Source organism: Miscanthus floridulus, chromosome 5 (genome assembly GCF_019320115.1).
Source record: "Miscanthus floridulus cultivar M001 chromosome 5, ASM1932011v1, whole genome shotgun sequence".
NCBI lineage: Eukaryota > Viridiplantae > Streptophyta > Magnoliopsida > Poales > Poaceae > Miscanthus > Miscanthus floridulus.
This window is the reverse complement of record NC_089584.1, coordinates 85,335,960-85,357,017: the sequence shown is the minus strand read 5'-3', so window position 1 is coordinate 85,357,017 and position 21,058 is coordinate 85,335,960. Positions and strand designations below refer to the sequence as shown.

Here is a 21,058-nt window from a genome sequence, read left to right as displayed (position 1 = left end):
GAGCATAATGAAATTACCTCACTATCAGAAGCAAAATCAGGTTGCAAGTTTTTGCATAAAGAATGAACTGATATATTGAAGATATGAGCATGCCATTCTTGCCACCAAGAGACAAAGAAGGGATGAGCAACATCTATTAGCCCAAATGGAGATGGTTCGTATGTTGGCAATTCCCATCCTAATTCAAAGATTTTCTTGGCTTCCATTCTTTCTGTTATTACTTCCCTTGACTTTATGATTGTTGAGAAGAGGAATCTTGGAGGCAGTTGGCCACATCCTAATTGTCTAGCCACCATATTTGGATAGTAGAATTCATAGGTGGATTGCACTAACCTCCCATGATGAAATTCGGTTGGCAGAGTGCAAGGTTTGATAAATGAGTTGAAAATCTCCGTGGATTCTTGACCTGAACAACCAATTTCATAGCTAAACTTGCAGGGCAAAGTCAAATTTTCATTTTCTCTGTAAGGAAACCAAAGCACATTGCCGAATCCTTTGAAAAATAGCTTGAAGAAATGACCGATGTCTATGTCAATGCTTATAGATGATGCTGCTTCCCCATAAGTCTGACAAGCCTTAACCTTTGCTGTACTGCCTTCAGCATAGTTAACTGAAGGAAAACTTAGATTGAAGAGGCTCACAGAGGTTATCTGATGCATATATAGCTGGAGCCACATTTGAATTAGCCACCAGGGACCATTCACATAAGAGATTTCTCCACCTTGGCGCATCTGAAGAGTAATCTGATGCATCATATGATAAACAGACCCTAAGAGATATTTGCCTAGTGGGATCTGAGTGCCTGCAGCTAAGTCTTCAGCCATCACCATGTGATTCAGGGTTGGTTCATTGGATTTTCCACAGAAGATGAATCTATATAGCCACATATTCATGAAGGCTTTCAACTCTTTGTCAGAGACGGTGCGAGATGCATTCATGTAGTTCTGGATGTGTTTGACCCATTCACATCCAGAGCTAACGGCTCTTTGATTACTTTTGCTCTTGTACTTATAGGGGTATACTGGCAGTGACACGTTCAAGCCAGTCATCATGAACACGTCGGCTAGAGTGATGGTCATCATACCATGACCAAAGATGAAGGCATTAACAGTGTCAGACCAAAAATGGGAAGCTGCTATCAAAAGGGAATCATTTCTGGGTGTTTCTGCTAAGGATAATTCCAGACAATGACTGATGTCTTGACTTTCCCAGTGGCTGCTGCTTTTCTCCAGCATTCTCCTGTACCAATTCCGCCATCTGGCGATTGGGGGAAATGGCCAATTCTTGAACGTGTTTGGCCATCGGTTTGGCGAGATGATCCCAGATTTGAAAGGGATTTCCCATTGGGCCAATTCTTGAACGTGTTTGGGTTTCCTTCTCGATAATTTCAGAAGGGTCAGGATTTCCCATTGGGCCGAGGAAATAGGAGTCGAGGTTGGCAGCATAGGGGATCAAAATCTGGTTCTTGTATTCCTTTAGAAGGTGATTGAAATCAAAGAGGAATAAGCCAAAAGAGGAACGGGAGGATTAAATGAAAATTGCCGAATATAAGTAAAGTTTACCTCTGGGATTTCATCCTGGGTCGCCATTGAAGATTCGAAGTAGGTCCGAGGTTGCGCTGAAAGCTTGAATTTTTGGGCAGCGGCTGCGGTGTTGAGCGGTGCTGACCTAGGAGGAAGAAGGAGCTTGTGGTCAATTTCAGAATAAAACAACTTTTATCCCGAAATTGAGGGGGCATGTGTTAACACTAGATTTTGGTCGATTCTGGAGGATGACAGGTGGACCCGCATGCGGGAAGAAGGGTATTCGGCAAACAAAACAAGCGGTCGGCTAAATGCTTGTGCGGTCGGTTACTCCAGAAGGCGGTGACTCCATTCGGGAAAGCAGTAGATGGCAGGCGAGGCCGATCGAAAAGATGAAAGTTGTAATAATAAAGGATTCTGAGAGTTTAGGGTAAGGAATCATAAGTTTCCAAGTTTGTTTAAAAGTTCCTTTGTAAATCGTAGTCTTCTAGGACTCGTGTTTTGTCTAGGGTATAAATATTGACCCTCAACCATTGTAATAGGGGTTCACAACCAAATCAATACAACCGGCCCCGTGCCAACTTTCAAGTCCTTTTGTTGTGTCGTCGAGTTCTTCGAGAGGAGTCATCGATCCGTCGACCTCCGTAAGTTCCAACAACCTTGTTATCATGTTTAGTATCATGCAGTGGATTTAAATGTGATGCAAGTAGTCTTGTTTGTTTTCAATGGTCGTACGGCGGATCTTTGCTTGACAATCAAGAAGTCTTTGCTTATGCTTTGTTTATGAGTAGATACCGTGCGGCAGGCGTTTGCTCAATATGCTTAGTGAAAGCAAGATAGTTATCGGCTCTATTAGATATGGCAAATCTAAATAGATTCATTAAGTTATCTAGTGTTGCATGTTTTAAATATTTTATATATTTGTAACACACTTCTGCCCAATCTAGATTGATATTGTTCGGCTCTCTCTTATGGTTTTATTCGTGCTTCGACGATCATTGCTTTTCATACTACCTTTGCAAATAGATAACATGCTCATAATGGCTGAGTTATTTTAATCTAGATTGTCACATGTCGCGGGTTCATGCATGTTAATCACGTTTAAGCTTTAACGAAACCAGGTGTCGTGCGGCAGATGCAGGTTTTAGATTAGTTTAATCATTTTTATTTGCATGTTCCTTCTTCATGGACCCCAATTCGGCTGGACTGCTGAGCTTGGTTATGCATTAACTCATAATTAATTTCACTTGTTTCAAACATGTCTTCCCATGCACATGCATTCAGCAATCAGGTCTTTACGTGCATTCATCTTACAATTAGCTGAATGGTTTATAAACTTGTTGGCAGACAGCTCTCTATAGCCGTATGTCGTTGTAAGTGGCTTTAGGGCCGTATATGTGGAACTGTCTGGTCTCACCCAACATGTTCCGGTTTGGTATTTAATTGTTTTATCCCTTGTTAGTTTTAGGTCAAACTGACTGGCACGCTTCCGGATCACGAAGCACCTGGGAACCCGATTGAAGCCACGCTTTCCGGCTTGCTGTGTGTGAGGCACAGTGTGTCACATTTTGTGTCAACAAAAATTTATATGATCCATGTTGCAGATGCCGAACCACCGATCTAATCATCTAATGAACCGTGGATGTGCGCCCACCCCTGAACCAGCCAAACCAAATGGGGGACGTGGTGGCAATAACCGTGGCCATGGCTATGGCTATCGACGTGGAGGGATACCCTTCAACCTGGAGAATACCCTGTCGCCTGAGGAGAACATTCCACCACCACCACCACCGAACCTAGCAGAAGTGATGGCACAACAGACCCAACTTCTTGTAGCTCTTATTAATGGAGCAAACCATCGCTAGGGAGGCTAGCAGAATGACTTCCAAAGGAAGCTAGAAGGATTTCTAAAGCTAAGGCCACCTACCTATGATGGCACCGACCCTGACCCGCTTGTAGCCGATGACTGGCTCAAGGAGATGGAGAAGAAGCTTGACCTCACTACTTTCACTGACGATGAGTGTGTTGGAGCTGCCACACACTAGCTCACTAGTGCAGCACGTGCCTAGTGGGATAGTTTTAGTGATTCCCATGAGGACCCTACCAACATCTCATGGGATGAGTTCGTCGAAGCATTCACTAAGTATCATATTCCCAAGGGTATCATGGAGGCCAAAGCTGAGGAGTTCCACAACACCAAGATGGGAAAGGACAGGGTGACTGAGTACACTACTTGTTTCACCAATCTTCTTCGCTATGCACCTTCCTATGTTGTGAACTCTGAGAAGAAGCTGTATTATTACCGCAAGGGACTTAACCCGCACATCAAGCTGAAGTTTGGCGGTATTGAGAGTAACATGTTGCGTGCTCTGGTGGATCGCTGCATCCAGATCGAGAAAGATTGTGCTGAAGCTGGAGAGGAGTATAGGGAGAGGAAGCGTAAGCCTGAGGAGTCCTTTCGTGGCCGTGATCGCAAGAGGTTCCGTAGAGATGCACCATCCAGGGAATGCTCTTGCCACAACAGGGATGACAACCCTAGATCGAGTAGGAGTAGTGGAGGCTACACTGCTAAATACTCCCACCCTACTCAAGATCATTACACCTAGGACCATTATGCTCAGGACTGCAACACTTAGGACCATTTCAATTGTTCCTGCTCTATGAATGAACGCCCAGCACAGAACCGCTCCGCACCAAGCACTAGAAACTGGAAGGCACCCGCACCAACCCCTACAGGTGGTGCACCTTTCACCTGCTTCGCTTGTGGCCAACTAGGTCACAAAGCCACTGAGTGCCCATAGAACTCAGCTGCTCAGATGTCTCAGTTCAAGGGATCTGCTACCCGTGGACATCTCAACCATCTAGATGTCGAGGAAGCACAAGCTACCCCTGACATTGTGTATGGTATGTTTTTAGTTAATGGCAATACTGCATCAGTTCTATTTGACTCTGGAGCAACTTGTTCTTACATATCATCCAAGTTTGCACGAGAGCATGACCTGCCTATAACCCCACATGAAAAGCCTATCATCACCAGTTCACCTTTAGAAGACCTAAATTGCACACACATCTGTAAGGGAGTGAGTCTTACCATTGAAGGTCTTGTCTTTGAAGCTGACCTAACCCTGTTACCTTACACAAGCCTAGAGGTCATCCTAGGTATGGATTGGCTAACCATTCATCGAGGTATCATATCTTGCTCACCTAGATACGTCCAAGTGACCCACCCATCAGGCCAAGTCATTAGATGTGAACCCCAGTCCGGAAAGTCCACTTCTATCCTGTGCCTTTAAAGCCAGTTCAGAATCACAGAAAGAGGAGAAGACAGTTCATGATGTGCCTACGGTTAGAGACTATCTCGATGTATTCCCTAAAGAATTACCGGGTATGCCACCAGACCGTGATGTAGAGTTCATCATTGATCTTTTGCCGGGAACAGGACCCATTGCCAAGAGACCCTATCGCATGTCAGTAGATGAACTGGCCGAGCTCAAGAAACAGCTTGATGAGCTCATATCAAAGGGGTATATCAGACCCAGTGCTTCACCCTAGGGATCCCCCATTCTATTTGTTAAGAAGAAGGATGGCTCAATGAGAATGTGCATTGATTACCGGAACTTGAACGTAGTCACCATCAAGAACAAGTACCCCCTGCCAAGGATTGATGATCTGCTTGATCAGCTTCGAGGTGCCAAGTATTTCTCCAAGATTGATCTTAGATCTAGCTATCATCAGATGAAGATTCGAGAGAGTGACATCCCGAAGACAGCTTTCGTGACTAGGTATAGGCAGTTTGAGTTCACCATGGTATCCTTTGGACTCACGAATGCTCCCACATACTTCATAAACATGATGAATAAGGTTTTTATGAATGAACTGGATAAGTTCATGGTAGTATTCATTGATGACATCCTTATCTATTCACCCACCGCTGAAGAACACGAACATCATTTGAGAATTATGCTTGAGAAACTAGCCCAACATCAGCTCTACGCAAAATTTAGCAAATGCGAATTTTGGCTATAGGAAGATGCCTTCTTAGGCCATGTACTATCAGCTGAAGGTGTCACAGTTGACCTAGCCAAGATTGAAGCTGTGAAAGAGTGGGATCAACCTCGTAATGTGACAGAAGTCAGAAGTTTCTTGGGATTGGCTGGATATTATCGCTGATTCATTGAGAACTTCTCCAAGATAGCCCGTCCAATGACCAACCTTCTGAAGAAGACTAAGGAGTTTGAATGGACACCCGTGTGCAAACAAAGCTTCCAGGAATTGAAACAGAAGCTTACCACAACTCCTGTGCTAGCATTGCCTGATATCAGCAAAGATTTCATGGTCTATTGTGATGCATCCCATCAAGGACTTGGTTGTGTACTGATGCAAGATGGAAGAGTGATAGCATATGCGTCTCAATAGCTAAAAGAACATGAGAACCGTTACCCTACTCATGATCTTGAGTTAGCAGCAGTTGTGCATGCCTTAAAGATCTAGAGACACTACTTGATAGGCAACAAGTGTGATATCTACACCGATCACAAGAGCTTGAAGTATTTTTTCACTCAAGAAGATTTGAATATGAGGCAACACCCATGGCTAGAGTTGATCAAGGACTATGACCTAGAAATTCACTATCATCTAGGAAAAGCTAATGTAGTCGTAGATGCTCTCAGCCGCAAGAGTTACTATCACACTTTGATCACTGAATCCGTACCACCTGAGCTCAAGGAAGAGATTGATGATTTCTAACTTGAGATACTACTGCATGACTTGTTGAATGAGCTCTGCATATAGTATGATCTCACAGATCGCATTCGTCAAGCTCAGAAAAGTTGTGAGGAGATCGAATATCTCTGTGGTCTAATGAAACTAGGCTACAAGACCAACCACCAGGAAGATGAACAAGGAACCATCTGGTTTAAGAACAGAATCTGTGTTCCATCTGACCTAGTACTACGAGAGGAAATTCTGTCAGAAGCTCATGATTCCAAGTACTGTATTCACCCTGGAGGTTCAAACATGTATCAAGACTTGAAGAAACACTTTTGGTGGAAAGGCATGAAGACAGACATTGCGGGACATGTGGCATGGTGTGACACCTATAATAGAGTCAAGGCTGAACATCAAAGGTCTGCAGGTTTGCTAAAGCCTCTTGACATTCCCAAGTGGAAATGGGAGAGCATATCCAAGGATTTCATAGTTGGATTGCCCCAATCACAAAAAGGCAATGATTCCATCTGGGTGATTGTTGATCGTTTGACCAAGATTGCTCACTTTGTACCAGTTAAGACCAAGACCAATGCCAAAAAATTAGTAGATCTATATGTTGAGCATATTCTCAGACTGCATGGAGCTCCCTCTAGTATTGTATCTAATCGTGGTCCTCAGTTTGTGTCCCAATTCTAGGAAGCTCTGCACCAGTCCATTAGAACCAAACTTGATTTCAGTACCGCTTATCACCCACAGATAGATGGACAAACAGAATGAGTAAATCAGATCTTAGAAGACATGCTTCACGCTAGTGTGCTGAATTATGGCTCTGATTGGGAGAAATGCCTACCCTATGCAGAGTTCTCTTATAACAACAGCTACCAAGCCAGTATCAAGATGTCGCCATTTGAAGCTCTATATGGTAGACCTTGTAAGACACCTTTGATGTGGTCCCAACCGGGAGAAAGATCGTTCTTTGACTCCGCTAACATTCAAGATGCCGAAGAAGGAGTTGCTCAAGTGAAGCAGAATTTGAGGATGGCTCAAAGTCGATACAAGAGCTATGCTAACAAAAGAAGAAGAGAACTTGAGTTCAATGTGGGAGACTTCGTCTATCTCAAGGTATCCCCGCTACGTGGAACTATTAGATTTCATGTGAAAGGAAAGCTAGCCCCTAGATTTGTTGGGCCATACAAGATCCGCAAAAGGATTGGAAAGCTCACCTACAAACTTGAGCTACCTAAGGAATTGGCGGGTGTACATCCCGTATTCCATGTCTCACAGCTATGCAAGTGTTTGAGAGAGCCCGATGAAGTAGTTCCAACTAATACACTTGACATTCAAGATACTCTTGAGTATAAAGAACATCCTATCAGAATTCTGGGTAGAGATACCAAAGAGACCCGAAGCAAAACTATTCCTATGTGCAAGATCTAATGGAGCAACCACACTGAGAGAAGCAACATGGGAGAAAGAGTCTGACCTCTGGCTACAATATCCTTACCTCTTCGAAGAGTACGTTACGCTTTAATCTTAGGGACAAGATTCTGTTAAGGGGGTAGGACTATAACAACACAAAAATCCACACACTAAAAATCACAACTACAAAATTTTTGTTGTTACCCCATGCAATGTTGAGTGACATCTGTAGGAGCCAACCCTAGGTGTGCATTAGTTGTAAATCAACTAAACAATTTCATGAGCATGGCATGTCATTTGTTAATTATGTTTATTTAAATACTAACAAATAAAATATAGCATACATTGTTAACTCAAATGGTGATTTGGATTTTCATTTGTTTTATGTAATGCCTAACAACTCCTTTAAAGAAATAAACCATAAAGTAATTATTAATCAAACCAAAGAATAGATGCTTAAAAGAGAAAACTATTTCTATTTTTGTATAACAAAACTACACCTATTTTTGTTATACAAAATAGCTAAATAAAGTTCCTAATATATATAAAAGAATGTTGTGGGCCTCATATCTAAAACTCCAATGAATAAGGTACACCAATTTTGAATTCAAATTCCAAATCAATTTGAATTTAAACAAAGGAGAAGAAAAATAAAACAGAAAAAGGAAAAGAAAAGAAGAAGGCCCGCTAGCCAGCCCAGCTTGCGTGCAACAATAGCCGGCCCGCTAGCTAGCCCAGCATGCGTGCAGCAGCAGCCGGCCCAGCAAGCCAGCCCAGCTTGCGCGCGCGGCAGCACCCGGCCCCGCTAGCCAGCCCAGCGCGCTGCTCACGCACGCGTGCCTTTCTGCTTCGCCGCTGCCACTACCGCTACCAACCTGACCCCACATGTCAGTCACCCCCCCCCGCCACAGTGTCGTCTTCCTCCCCACGCTAGCACCGCCTCTGACCGAGACCCGACCAAAGTGATAGGCGTGGGCCCGGGATCACACGAATCACCTGGCCCTGTCCCCTTGGCGCCGTGCCCACGCAACCTCTGTGCCAACCACTCATGCTCGTGATACCATTCGATGCCCTTGACGCATCGCCAGCCGTCCGCCCCATCCGCCATGGATGGAGCTCAGGCACCGAGGCTATAAAGCGACGCCAGGGTGCCCTAGGGGTTCCTCAGCCCACGATGCCGCCGCTCGGTGGCCCAACAACCTACACCACACTGAGACAAGAGGGCCGAGAAGGAATTTGGAGGAGGAGAGGCGAGCAGTGAGCTCGGAGATGCCGATCACCAGAGCCAGAGCACCGCCCTGAGCGCCTACCCCGACAACACGCCTCGCCACCGCACCACCACCGAACGCCGCCAGCACCACTCGGTAAGTCTTTTGGCTGAGACCTCCTCCTAGCTTTTGGACACCGTAGTAGAGCACGTGCACACCGCGCTCATGCCGCTGCCATCATGGCGCGGCCACCACTTGCGCACCCGGCCGCCTCGCTGGACTAGGATGTAGCCGTAGCACCACCGTGATGATCGGGAGATAGACGCATAGACTGAGACCCCGTTAGCCGGCCGTAGTGCCTTGGCCATGAGCACCAGATCACCGGCCGGAGCTCCACCATGCACCACCACTGCTCGTGGACTCCGCCATGCCCTTTGGTCACCATCGACACTTTACCCTATCCACCGTTAGCCGTTTGAATGGGAACGGGGCACCAGGACCCCTAGAACAGCCCTGAGCTGCCCCGCCGGCGAGCACCGCCATGACCAAGCCGCTGACCACCGTGGCCAATGCCCTGGAAAGCCCTGGCCGCCACCTTGACCTCACCACCGTATTCGCTGAGACCTGACGAAGCTTTTCCCCACCTTAATTGGACGCCAGCACCGCCATAGGAGCTCGTCGGTGAGCCCACCACCGGTGGGAGCATGCTGGGGAATGGAAGCAGAGGAATCCTTCCTCACCGGCTGCACACACCTGCACTCGGTGCACATGGACCAGGCCAGAAGGAAGAAGGGTGGACTCGGTCCACCAAAGACCCAGCCAACGGTCCATGGACCTTGAACACGAGTTCACCGTGAGCCATGCGGTGTGGGCCGAATAGTGGACGAAGCCCAGTGGAGGCCCTTGGCTACGACGTGGCAACGCCATAGCATGCCACGTGTCTGGGCCGGCCCAGCCCAAATCTAGCCCCGTCCAAGCCCACCAAAGCCTAGTCGAGACCCAACCTGGTTGACCATTGACCGGTCAACATTGATGGTTGACCTGGCCCCATATGTCAGCGACACAGAGACTCTGGACCCACATGTCAGTAGGTGACGTCATGCTGACGTCATGACAACGTCACGCGGGTCCCACCTATCTGTAACAACACAGCCGAGGTGACGTCATGATGACGTCACGGTGATGTCAGCTGCTGATGTCAGCAACTCTGGCCCCACCTGTCAGTGACCATGACCCGTTGACCATTGACTCACCTGTTGACTTGACATTGACTTTGACCGGACCCAAAAGTCAGTGACCCAAGAGCCTCTAGCCCCACCTGTCGGAACCGATGACGTTGATGATGTCATGCTGACGTCAAGATGACATCAGCAGGACCCCACTTGCCAGCTCAGAGCTGAGCCGATGATGTCATGTTGATGTCACGCTGACGTTAGCATGCCACGTGGACCAGCCACAGCGTGACACGTGTCAGCCCAGGATTAATTCGGCCTTTTCCATTTTCAGAGATGAATTAAACTTCGGAAATTCATAACTAATTCATACGACCTCAGAAAAATACGAAACTAGGACCAAAATTCATCTAAAATCGAGCCTTACACAATGAACCCATGTTTGAGTGTATTTGGCTCTTTTGAATTTTCATTTCTTCTTTGTGCTATTCTATAAACGTCGCTAACGCGACTATAATGCGATCGTTGTAGACTCGGAGGAGAACCAGACGGACAAGGATCATGAGTACCATGAGGAGAACAGAGACGACTACACTGAAGGTGCCACATCCCACCCAATCTCATAGTACCTATTATGCATGGCTAATATAGGACTGCTATTGCTTTACTTTACTGTTATAATCATACTATGATAGGACTTGCATGGTAGTATGCTTACTTGATGGCCTTTACCTTAACACAACCTTACCCCTACATACCCTGCTATTAGGCTAGACACACGCTTACTGCTATATTTCATTGCTTACACTTCTACTACGCTTATACTACATTAATGCATGGTGGAAACTGGTGTTAACTAGACTATGGGGAGAGTGCTGCATGTGTGGCTTGGGTGTGTGGAGGGTGAGGGTTGTGTCGACCAAGTTGGAGTATACGATGAGCCTAGGGCAAGTCTTGCCATAGGGTGCTACCTGGGCACCCTTGGAAATGGATACCTGTGGTGGGTAAATGGTATATGAGGTGATCTTGGGTGTGAACCTATGATGGGAGGAGCCCGGGATGGAGGTGCTGTGGTGGCATGATAAATGAAAACCCTGATGGAGACATTCTAGCTTGGTCAACCCTAAGGACTTACTAGTACTCAGATTCACCGGGAAGCCTTATGTACCACTCGCCCTATATGGTGCAGGACAGTCGGACTACTTGGTAGGATATTGCCACTACTGCTAGGTTGATAGCGGATAGTGTAAGGAGGTATGGGGCATGGAGGATTTCCTCCACACCCTTCTGAGACTTCATGGAGACCTTGTGGACCTAGCTCATGACTCATAGTTTCAGCCACCCCAGACTAGACTTGGGGTGTACTAGGGCTGAATGGTAGAGTGGCATTATCCTAGGCTAGCAAGCGGCCGGAATCAGCCCAGCTGATGACGGTCAGCGAAGAAGGCAGATCTTATGGTTATGTAAAACCTCTACATAGTGTATGGTTGATTGATCGATACATGAGCCGACTTGTCGGCTATGGACCTTTCCTGGGTTTCGCTTAAACTAGATAGTGAGATGAGTCCTCTTCTTCTCTCGTGAGAGAGTGTCAGACGTAGCCAGGGGCTATGGGCCTTGAGACAGTTCCAAGAGGGAGTTGGCCTATCGACTGAGCGATGGTATGGTGATGGTGTGGATGGTGGTATATCGATCCTATGATCGAAACCTAGCTCTAGAAAGGGAATGGGGTGGAATGTGTGTGGGAATGGTGTTAAAACTTGACCAACTATTATTATATACTTGACATGCTAAAACATAGGAAACCAAAGCCTTATAGGTTCCTTTTGATTATATCCAATTTGCATCCAATTTCCACAAAGCAATGCTCATAGGGTGGGAGTGGCCTGTACAAATCGTACTGATAAATTTTGGCACATAGGTTCTGCTGAGGAGTTTAGCTTCGAGGATTTTGACGGTTGAGGGGTTCGTTCCTATGCTCGAGTTTGGCGATCTTATCTTCAAGCTGTTCTGAATGAATGCTACTTTTGATTTCACCAATGCGGCGATGTAATAAATTATGTACTTCTACACTATTTGTACTATGATATTATCGTTGTATGGATGTGGTATTCGACTAGAAATTTGGGTAATATGATCTACCATGGTCTTATTACACTTCGACTCTGTGGATTTCCCTTCATGGAAATCGGGTCGCTTCAGAGAGCCTCTTGGAGTCTTCTAGAATCTTCCCACGCTATTTACGTGGCGGAATTTTGTAATTTCTTTTGACGAATAGGTCCCCCTTGATGGTTTTCTAGATAAACCCTGCTGAAAATACAGTTTCACCAAAACTCATGGAATTTATTAGTTTAAACCTCTATACCTATGTTTGATGATGGAATTTAGTATAAATACATGTTATGTTGATGGTTTATAATTGGTGTTAGTGACCGTCAACAGATGCTATGAAAATTTGATCTTATCTTTGTTTCCTTGGCGGTTAAACCTCTAAGTAAATTATTTCTGGTAGTCAGCCTCCAAGGTAATCATTTTTCCCTTGCTATCTATTCTTGATGGTCCTTCCTTGAGGGTTGGCCTTCAGGATTAGTTTCTTGGTAGCGTTTATGGTTTTCTCGAGGGTTTTTGGCCCTCAATGATACTACATTTTGTGGCTGTGGGCATTTCACATAGATCAAGAGTCAAACTTTATAATCTTTGACAAATAATTTAGTTAACAACTTTTAACTATTGTAATACAAAGTTGATACTATTACACTTCTAATCAAATGTACTATCCAACAACCATAAGTTATATAAACAATATAATATGAAATAAATCAATGATCAAAGTGTAATCTAGAAGACTGAAGATGTCGTATAAACTAGACCGAATAGAGTATAGAAGAGACATAATAAATTAGTCACGCATATAAGAACTACACTATGTAATATCTCTACCCATGAATCATAGAGATTGATAAATTGTGTTAGGAAAGCATCACCTTGCATTATGACAAATCTTACAACATTTTTATTTGGTTTTTGATTTCTTGGATTGCCAATTATATCCAAGTGGCCAAAACTTCATCTTAGATTTCTTTCATTGACCTGTGCTCTCATTAGTGTCTAGAGTCAGGGCACCACTAGTATTGCATTTAACAACTTCAGCCTATCATATGAATATTTCAATCCTTAATCAAATATTGGACAATCAAAACATATAAAAATAAAATTAAAAGAGATTAATTGTTCTACCTAGCATAGTACCACTGGAGTACTAGACTAACCTGGATGCCTTGAGTCTAGAGATTGGAGTCCTGGTCCATCTAAATGGATATCAGCTTGGGGCTAGGGCCTAGGCGTCTGGCTGGCTGCTTGCTGGCCGCCAATTACTCACCAAGCATAAGCCACTGTCTTTGGACAAACTAGTGCCTCGCTGGCTGTCGCCCGCCATCGTCTCTAGCTACATCCGGTGGTGCCAACTGTCGTAGTGCCGCTGGTAGGTGGCTCAGACCATCTCCATCAGATATTATATCCAATTTCCTATACCTAAAAGAGTTGCAGCAGATCTCCTATCTCATCTCCTATACATATAATTTTTAGAAGATCTTGTAAAAGAAGCATCATCTCTCCTAAATAAAGGAGACAACCTCTTTCTCCTCTATCCTTAAAAAATATAGGAGACAAATTTTAAATAATCTACTGCAGTAGTGCTCTCCTATATCATAAATTGATTTTAGGCTACTCTCACCTCGTCCCCTCTAGCACTAGGATTAGGTGCCTTTACGAAGCGGCACCAGCGCCCTAACATCATCGCCAGGAGTTGCATGTTAGTGGACAAGAATAGGAAGTTAGGAATGAAACTTCTATGCTTAGTCGATAGAGAGGAACAGGCCAAGTATTGGGCCTTTCTTTGGGCTGGAAAAGAATCCTATGGCCTAAGTCATGACTCAGGCGTCTTCTCATCTCCGCTTGGCCTAATTCATGCCCCAACACTCCAACATGTCATCTTCTACCACCATCCATGTGCAGTCACTCCTTCTCAAGCCATTGATAGGGAAAAAAATTAGGGTGGAAGGAAGGCTCTAAGGCCACTGCAGTAGTAGGGGGGCTCCCCCAAACCACATTCCCACTACTAAATTTGCCCTTGCCTTAGAGGAAGTATAATAACATGATGTAAGCAGGCTAAATGCTAAAGTACTTGAGAGAGGTGAGAAGAGAGAGGAGAAGCATGTTGTAAGCTTACAGCCGACTTAGACCCTGTTTGGTTCTCTAGTCCATGGACTAAAAGTTTTAGTCCACTTTAGTCCATGAACCAAAAGTGGACTAAAGTGGTGTTTGGTTCCTTGAACTAAAATGGACTAAAGTGGAGAGAGAGGGCAATAAATGAGAGACATGCGTGTCTCCAACACCTTTTAGTCCATTTTAGTCTAGTTTTGTGGACAAAGGGACTAAAGAATTTTAGTCCACTTTTAGTCCAAGTGTTTGGTTGTTTAGTCCAACTAAAGCGTAGATTTTAGTCCAAAATGCTTTAGTCCATGGAAACCAAACACCCCCTTAGACATAAGAAGCAAAAAAACTTTATGAGAGAGACAAGTGGGTTATGTATTAATAGTGAAGATGTAACTACTATATGGATGGGCTGAGAGGTTGGCTGCAAGGATTCTTACAGCCAGCAGCCGGTTGTATTATTAGACTTGCTCTTAATGTAAAGTGTGAGTTTTTATTTTCCCCATGTCAACACGCGCATGCAAGCTATCATACACACAAGCTATGTATACAAATATATGCATGTTTCCTCGATTGGTGCCTTCACGCACAGTGGCGACGCTGGGGGTATTCCCCTGTATTCCACGGAATACCCAAGATTTTGGAAACAAACATAAATACATATATAAATACATAAATACATATATATACACATTGCAAATCTGGCCCAAACTCCCCAAAGCCCAACAGAAAGTAGCAACTGTCAGCCCACCAAAGTAAAAACAAGCTCGCATCGGGTTTCCTGGCTGCAGGCTGCCGCTGAGCCGCTCCCAATTCGCATCGCACATTCGCACCAATCTCGTGGAGTCATGGAGCAGAGGCTACCGCACCAACTCACAGCATAGAGAGCAGGGGCACGCCGACATGCCGGCACCTCGGTGCATCCCCCTCTGTCATTGCCCCTTCCTCGGTTTCCCCTGCCCTGTGGCGCTGCGTGAGCGCCGAGCGGTCCAGTCGAGCGACGAGCGCGACCTGCGTGGCTGCGCCTAGCCCTAGCGTCCCGGCTTCGGAGAGCAGTGCCGGAGAGCAGAGAGGCAGGCAGGCAGCGACCGAAGGGCGGCGGCGAGCAGTCCTGGCTGCGAGCCCTGCGCAGTGGCGCTCCACCGGCTCCGGCATCCCACGACGGCTTCCAAGTCATTTTTCTCAATTCGGCGCCAATGCATCCACACATTTACAGCAACGGGCATATCTTCTTAGGTAAAACTGCTCCCTAGGAATCTTGTCTGACGGAGAACATTTACATGTGACTCCATGTTTGATAATGCTTTTCATTAGCTTCATGATGGTGGCCCAATGGGAATGTTATTTGCCTGACCTAATAATGTCCCGTCTAGCTGTCAGTTAGGTGCTAAGATTCTATTTGTTAGAAGAAAGTTGCCAACTTAACCAATTGTGCTTTTATAGTGCTATATAATAGGCTCATGACTGAGAGTCTGAGATGCAACACACATTCCCTTTTGTTACTAGAGGGTCATGATTGGATTGCCATATGCGTGTGAAATTGCTTTGTGCAGGAGTTTTGTATTTGGCCTTCTAAAGTTGAAGCAAGTTTTGTATTCGGCTTCGGCTCCAGAGCCGTAGAAGTTGAGGCAAGGTGAGCACAGTAGCTTCATAGCACAGCAGTGTTAGATCCATTCTTTAGAGTTAAAATTTAGGATTTTTTTTCGTTTTCTAATTTTTTTTGCATTGGATTCTTGTATCATAGATGAAGAAGAAGGGTGCTAGCATATTTGCATTGTGGGAGAAAGCTGCAAAGGCAAAGAAAACAGCTTCCACTTCCACACCAAATACTCCTCCTGTTGAGGTTGAGAGTCTCTCCCCTGCTGAGAGCAATCTGTAGCTAGCAATTGTGGAAGCACAGGATGATGGTGAAGCAATTGATGAAGCTCGAGCTCCCCAACAGGACACGGACAGAGTTCCCCCAACTCCAATTGTAGAAGATTATGCAACTGATGAAGAGGGTGAGGTCGGAGCAGATTTGGAAGCACTTGAGCATGATCCCGGGAAGCGGATACCCATCTCAAGGTATGATGTTAATGACTAGGATAGAGTTCGAAGGAGGTACATTGAGTTGGGGCCATATCAACCTAAGAACCATGATTTTCCATCTAGAGATATAAGTGGTCATCCACGTCGCTTTTGCTCTATTTGGTTTAAGGAATATCCTTGGCTTGAGTATAGTGTAGAAAAAGATGCTGCTTTCTGCTTGGTCTGCTATTTGTTTAAGGATAGAACAAAATGCCCCGGTGGAGATACATTTGTGAATGGTGGGTGGTGGAATTGGAACCTTAAATCAAGATTAAAAAAAACACATGGGAGCTATCAATAGTGCTCATAATGAAGCTCAAGAAAAATATGATAGGTTCACTACACCTACAACATCAATTCGAGAATCTATTGCTTCAAACACCACACAGTATAAAGCACTGTATAAGCTCCATTTGACATGGACACTCAAGTGCTTGAGGTTTCTGTTGCACCAAGGCTTGGCATTTAGAGGGCATGATGAAAGCGAAGAGTCACTAAATAAAGGAAATTTCCTTGAGCTTTTAAACTGGCTAGCAGGAAATTTTGAAGAGGTTGACAAGGTGGTTCTAAACAATGCTCCACAAAACTGCAAGATGATATGCCATGAAATACAACATGAGCTCATCAAATGTTGTGCCCAACAAACTACTAAACTAGTCATTGAGGAACTTGATGGCACACAATTTGCAATACTTGCCGATGAGTCTGCTGATGTGTACCAGAATGAACAGCTAGTTGTTTGCTTGCATTATGTTGATAAGAAAGGATGGGCGGTTGTTAGATTTCTTGGAATTACCCATGTTGAAGATACTACTGCTATGACACTTAAAACTGTAGTGGAGCATATGCTTATGAAGTACAATTTGAGTTTTGCAATGGTTCGTGGGCAAGGATACGACGGAGCTAGCAATATGAAAGGTAATGCTAATGGGCTGAAGAAACTAATTATGGATGAGTCTCCTTATGCTTATTATGTTCATTGCTTTGCTCATCAGCTGCAATTAACTCTTGTTGATGTTGCTAAGGAGAGTGGGGATTGCACTTGGTTTTTTGGACAGCTTGCTATCTTGTTAAATGTTCTTGGCAATTCATGTAAAAAGATGAGAATGCTTCGAATAGCTCAAGCTGAGGAACTAATTGATGGATTGGACTTGGAGGAAGTAGAAACTGGGAGGGGTTTGAATCAAGAAATGGGTTTGGGGAGGCCATGTGATACTTGTTGGGGCTCTCACTACAAAACCATGAATCATGTTATCTCTATGTATCCTGCAATAAGGCGTGTTCTAATCAAGATTGGAAAAGAGTATACTACAGCGGAGGCCCAAGCAGCTATGACTATGTTGACATCATTTCGGTCATTTGAGTTTGTATTCATGGCACACTTGATGCAAGAAATATTTGGTTATACCGATGACTTGAGTAGAGCTTTGCAAAAGAAAGATCAAGATATTGTCAATGCTATGGAGCTTGTTGATCTTACCAAGTTTCATTTGCAGTGCTTGCGGGAAGATAGTGGATGGGCTGGTTTTCTTGAAAAAGTAACTTCTTTTTGTATAAAGCACAAGATCAAAGTTGCTGACATGGAGGGTCCTTACTATCCTGTTGGGAGACCTAAAAGAGGGTTCTATAATGGCGCAATAAATTATCATCGCTACCATGTTGATATGTTTGTGAGTATCATTGATAGGCAACTTCGAGAGCTGAACGATAGATTTGATGAGGTAAACACAGAACTACTTTCTTGCATGGCAGCTTTCAGTCCACTTGATTTATTTGCTGCTTATGATCAAGAGAAGTTGGTTAGACTTGCTACAAAGTTTTATCCTAAGGATTTCACAACTGATGAATTGTCAAAACTTCCATATCAGCTCACTATGTACATTTCTCATGTGCGTAGAGATAAAAGGTTTAAAAATTTGAAGAACCTATGTGAGCTTTCAGTTATGCTTGTTAGCACAAAAAGATATGAGCAATATTATGTTGTCTACAAGCTTCTTAAGTTGGTGCTAGTTCTTTCCGTAGCCACTGCTAGTGTTGAAAGAGTGTTTTCCACGATGAATTATGTGAAGAACAAGCAAAGGAATAAAATGGGTGATGAATATTTGAACAATTGCTTGGTCACATTTATTGAGAGGCAATTCTTCAGTCAAGTGAAAGATGATGATATTATTAATCAATTCCAAAAAGGAGACCGTAGAGTTATATTTTAGTAGCTTTGATGTTTTGTAATCTTTCTTAATTATTAGACAATGACACTATGCCACTATATTTAGAGATTGTACTTTGCTTATTACTATTGCATATTTTTATCGAAATTTTTATGTACGTGGAATACCCAGCTATGAAATGCTGGCTCCGCCACTGTTTACGCACAATTGTTGTCTCGCGGTTATTTTACATGTCCTTACCTCTTTTGTTGATTTTACTTCTGTGTCCAGCTATGTGGACTCGAGCACTATTGCTCACCATTGTTGAATCAGCCATGCATGTACATGCTCTTTTTTAAGGTAGAGCTTCATGTCAGAATGTTTGTGGGCTTGGGGCCCATATAAGAAAACTTATAATTCCTAGAGAAATCTCAGTGGCCCATTTCTTTGCAGGAATCAGTGGCCCATTCATGTGAGCAAGAAAGTTCGAAGTATCCTAGGTGACGTTTTCTGACGTCAAAAGAAAGGAAACCACACGGCAATTAAGGAAGTCATGGTTGAATGCAGGTGATGTTTCCTCATGCATACTATGTACCATGTGTATATAAACTCGCCCAATACAAGCCATTTCTGTGCGGCCATCAATTAGCGCTCCCCTTGCAGGCTGACTCGTGTACCATGCATTCACAGTCCAATATGTATGACAGGTGTGGAGGTTTGGGGTGCATGATGATCATCATCTTGTTTCTCGCTGCATCGTCGACAGTACTATGTAAGTTACATCTGACCCTCGATCTATTATAATACACGCCCTACGAGTTGATGAACAAATATTCCTGATGCAGCCGGTCGTCCTCACCTGATGCTCAAGGTCAGAACTGCAAGGACAAGGAGTAATGCTACAACACTAGATGAGAGCAAGGTGAAACTGATATTTTGTCAAAAGAGGTACGGTGACACGGAGCCAGAAGAATGGTATTGTTGCTTGCCGAAAGAGTCACCGTGCTACAGGATGGTGAAAGGTCATAATGGCTAGAGGGGGTGAATAGCCTATTAAAAATTTCTTCAACAACACTTATCAAATATGTTAGACAATTAAATGACGAAGCGAGTGCGAGCTGGCTTAGGCGCGGCTCGGTGATGCCGACTTGACGCCATTAAAGGCGGAGCTGAATGGGGAGCACAGCGTGGCGCTTGCCACTCAATAGAAGTGGACAAGGGCACACAGAGGAGGCTACAAGTGCGTGTATAGGGTCGGAATGGCTCGTGTGGTCGTAGCGCCTTAATTGTCAAACCAACGGTGACACGGCCATGTGCCGGTGCAGCAGGCGTGCACAGCAGCGGCAGTGGCGACGCAACGCAAGCGCCGTGGGTGCACGCGATGTGACGGCGCGACGCAAAGGGAATGTGCGCATGCTGGCGATAATGGCTGTGGCCCTGGGATGCCACTGCACCCAAGCAGAACGGCGATGGCGTCTGGCAAAGCAGAGCCAGCAACGGAGCAACGCGGGCAGCCCCAAGGGCACCAGCAGCGATGTCAATGACAGCGCACATCGCGGCAATGGGGAGGAGCAGTTGCACGCCTAGGTAGCTGGCCACCGTGACCAGCCGGGCGTGGCCAGACACGCATGCTCGCACGGTCGGCGCGTCGACGATGGCACAGGAGCACGGTGACCGCGTCAACGCGAGGAGCCCGACCCAAAACATGTCATGCATGCTTTTTAAAGCGTCCCAAAAATCCAATTCGATGATTCAATTGCCAAACCACCTATGCTATACTTAAGAGGGCATGTTAGGCTACTAAAACAAGCCCTAATACCCCATCACTCCTTATCCCGATTGCTCTACAAAAATTATCAAACTTAGCCTTGTCAAACCATTTTTTATACTTACGAAATCGACTAAGTCTTGATCGGATTCGCTTCACATTCGATTTCCAAGCTATTAGGTATGTTAGCTAGTGAATTCATTATTCGACCGTAGGTATTTCACCGTCATCTACAACGTTCATACTTCGAACTATACTAAAGTTCCGTATATACATTCTATAGTGTTTTCGTTCAATAAAAATTCACGAACATCTGCAGTTAATAATTTCATATGCCACGAACAACCTTTCGTTATGCATTTCCGTTGATCGTTTTTAGTTATGTAAGTTGATTTACACACTATATTACATACATTAACACATAACTATGATGCTTATACAGTATTTTAGTAAACGATTTATAGTGTAACACTAAGGGTGTTACAGTTTAATGAACCCCAAATGGTAGCATTAGCTCCCCCTACATATGTGCTAAGAGTTTGGATTGAAGCTTGCACATATGCATGGATTAGAGTTTTGGGAGAGTAATGTCTACCAAATGATGCTAAGGTATAAGATATGGACCTTTGAAGTGTGATACCAATCGGAGTGTACCAATATACCATCCTTAGCACCATTAGTAACTAGACATACAGAAAAACTAGAATACCCCATGAGATCAATATTAGAAGCAAGGGTCTAGTTTTCACAAAATAAACACAAGTCTAGTTACTCAACCTATGCGTGCTAGTTTTCATATCATCATTTAAACCTACAACTAGCATACACCACACAA

General features: G+C 44.5%; 1 pseudogene; it reads left to right on the top strand.

Moving 5' to 3' along the window:
- LOC136454855 (uncharacterized) overlaps positions 1-18,518 on the top strand; it is a 52,557-nt pseudogene extending 34,039 nt beyond the window's left edge.
- Positions 18,519-21,058: the final 2,540 nt, after the last annotated feature.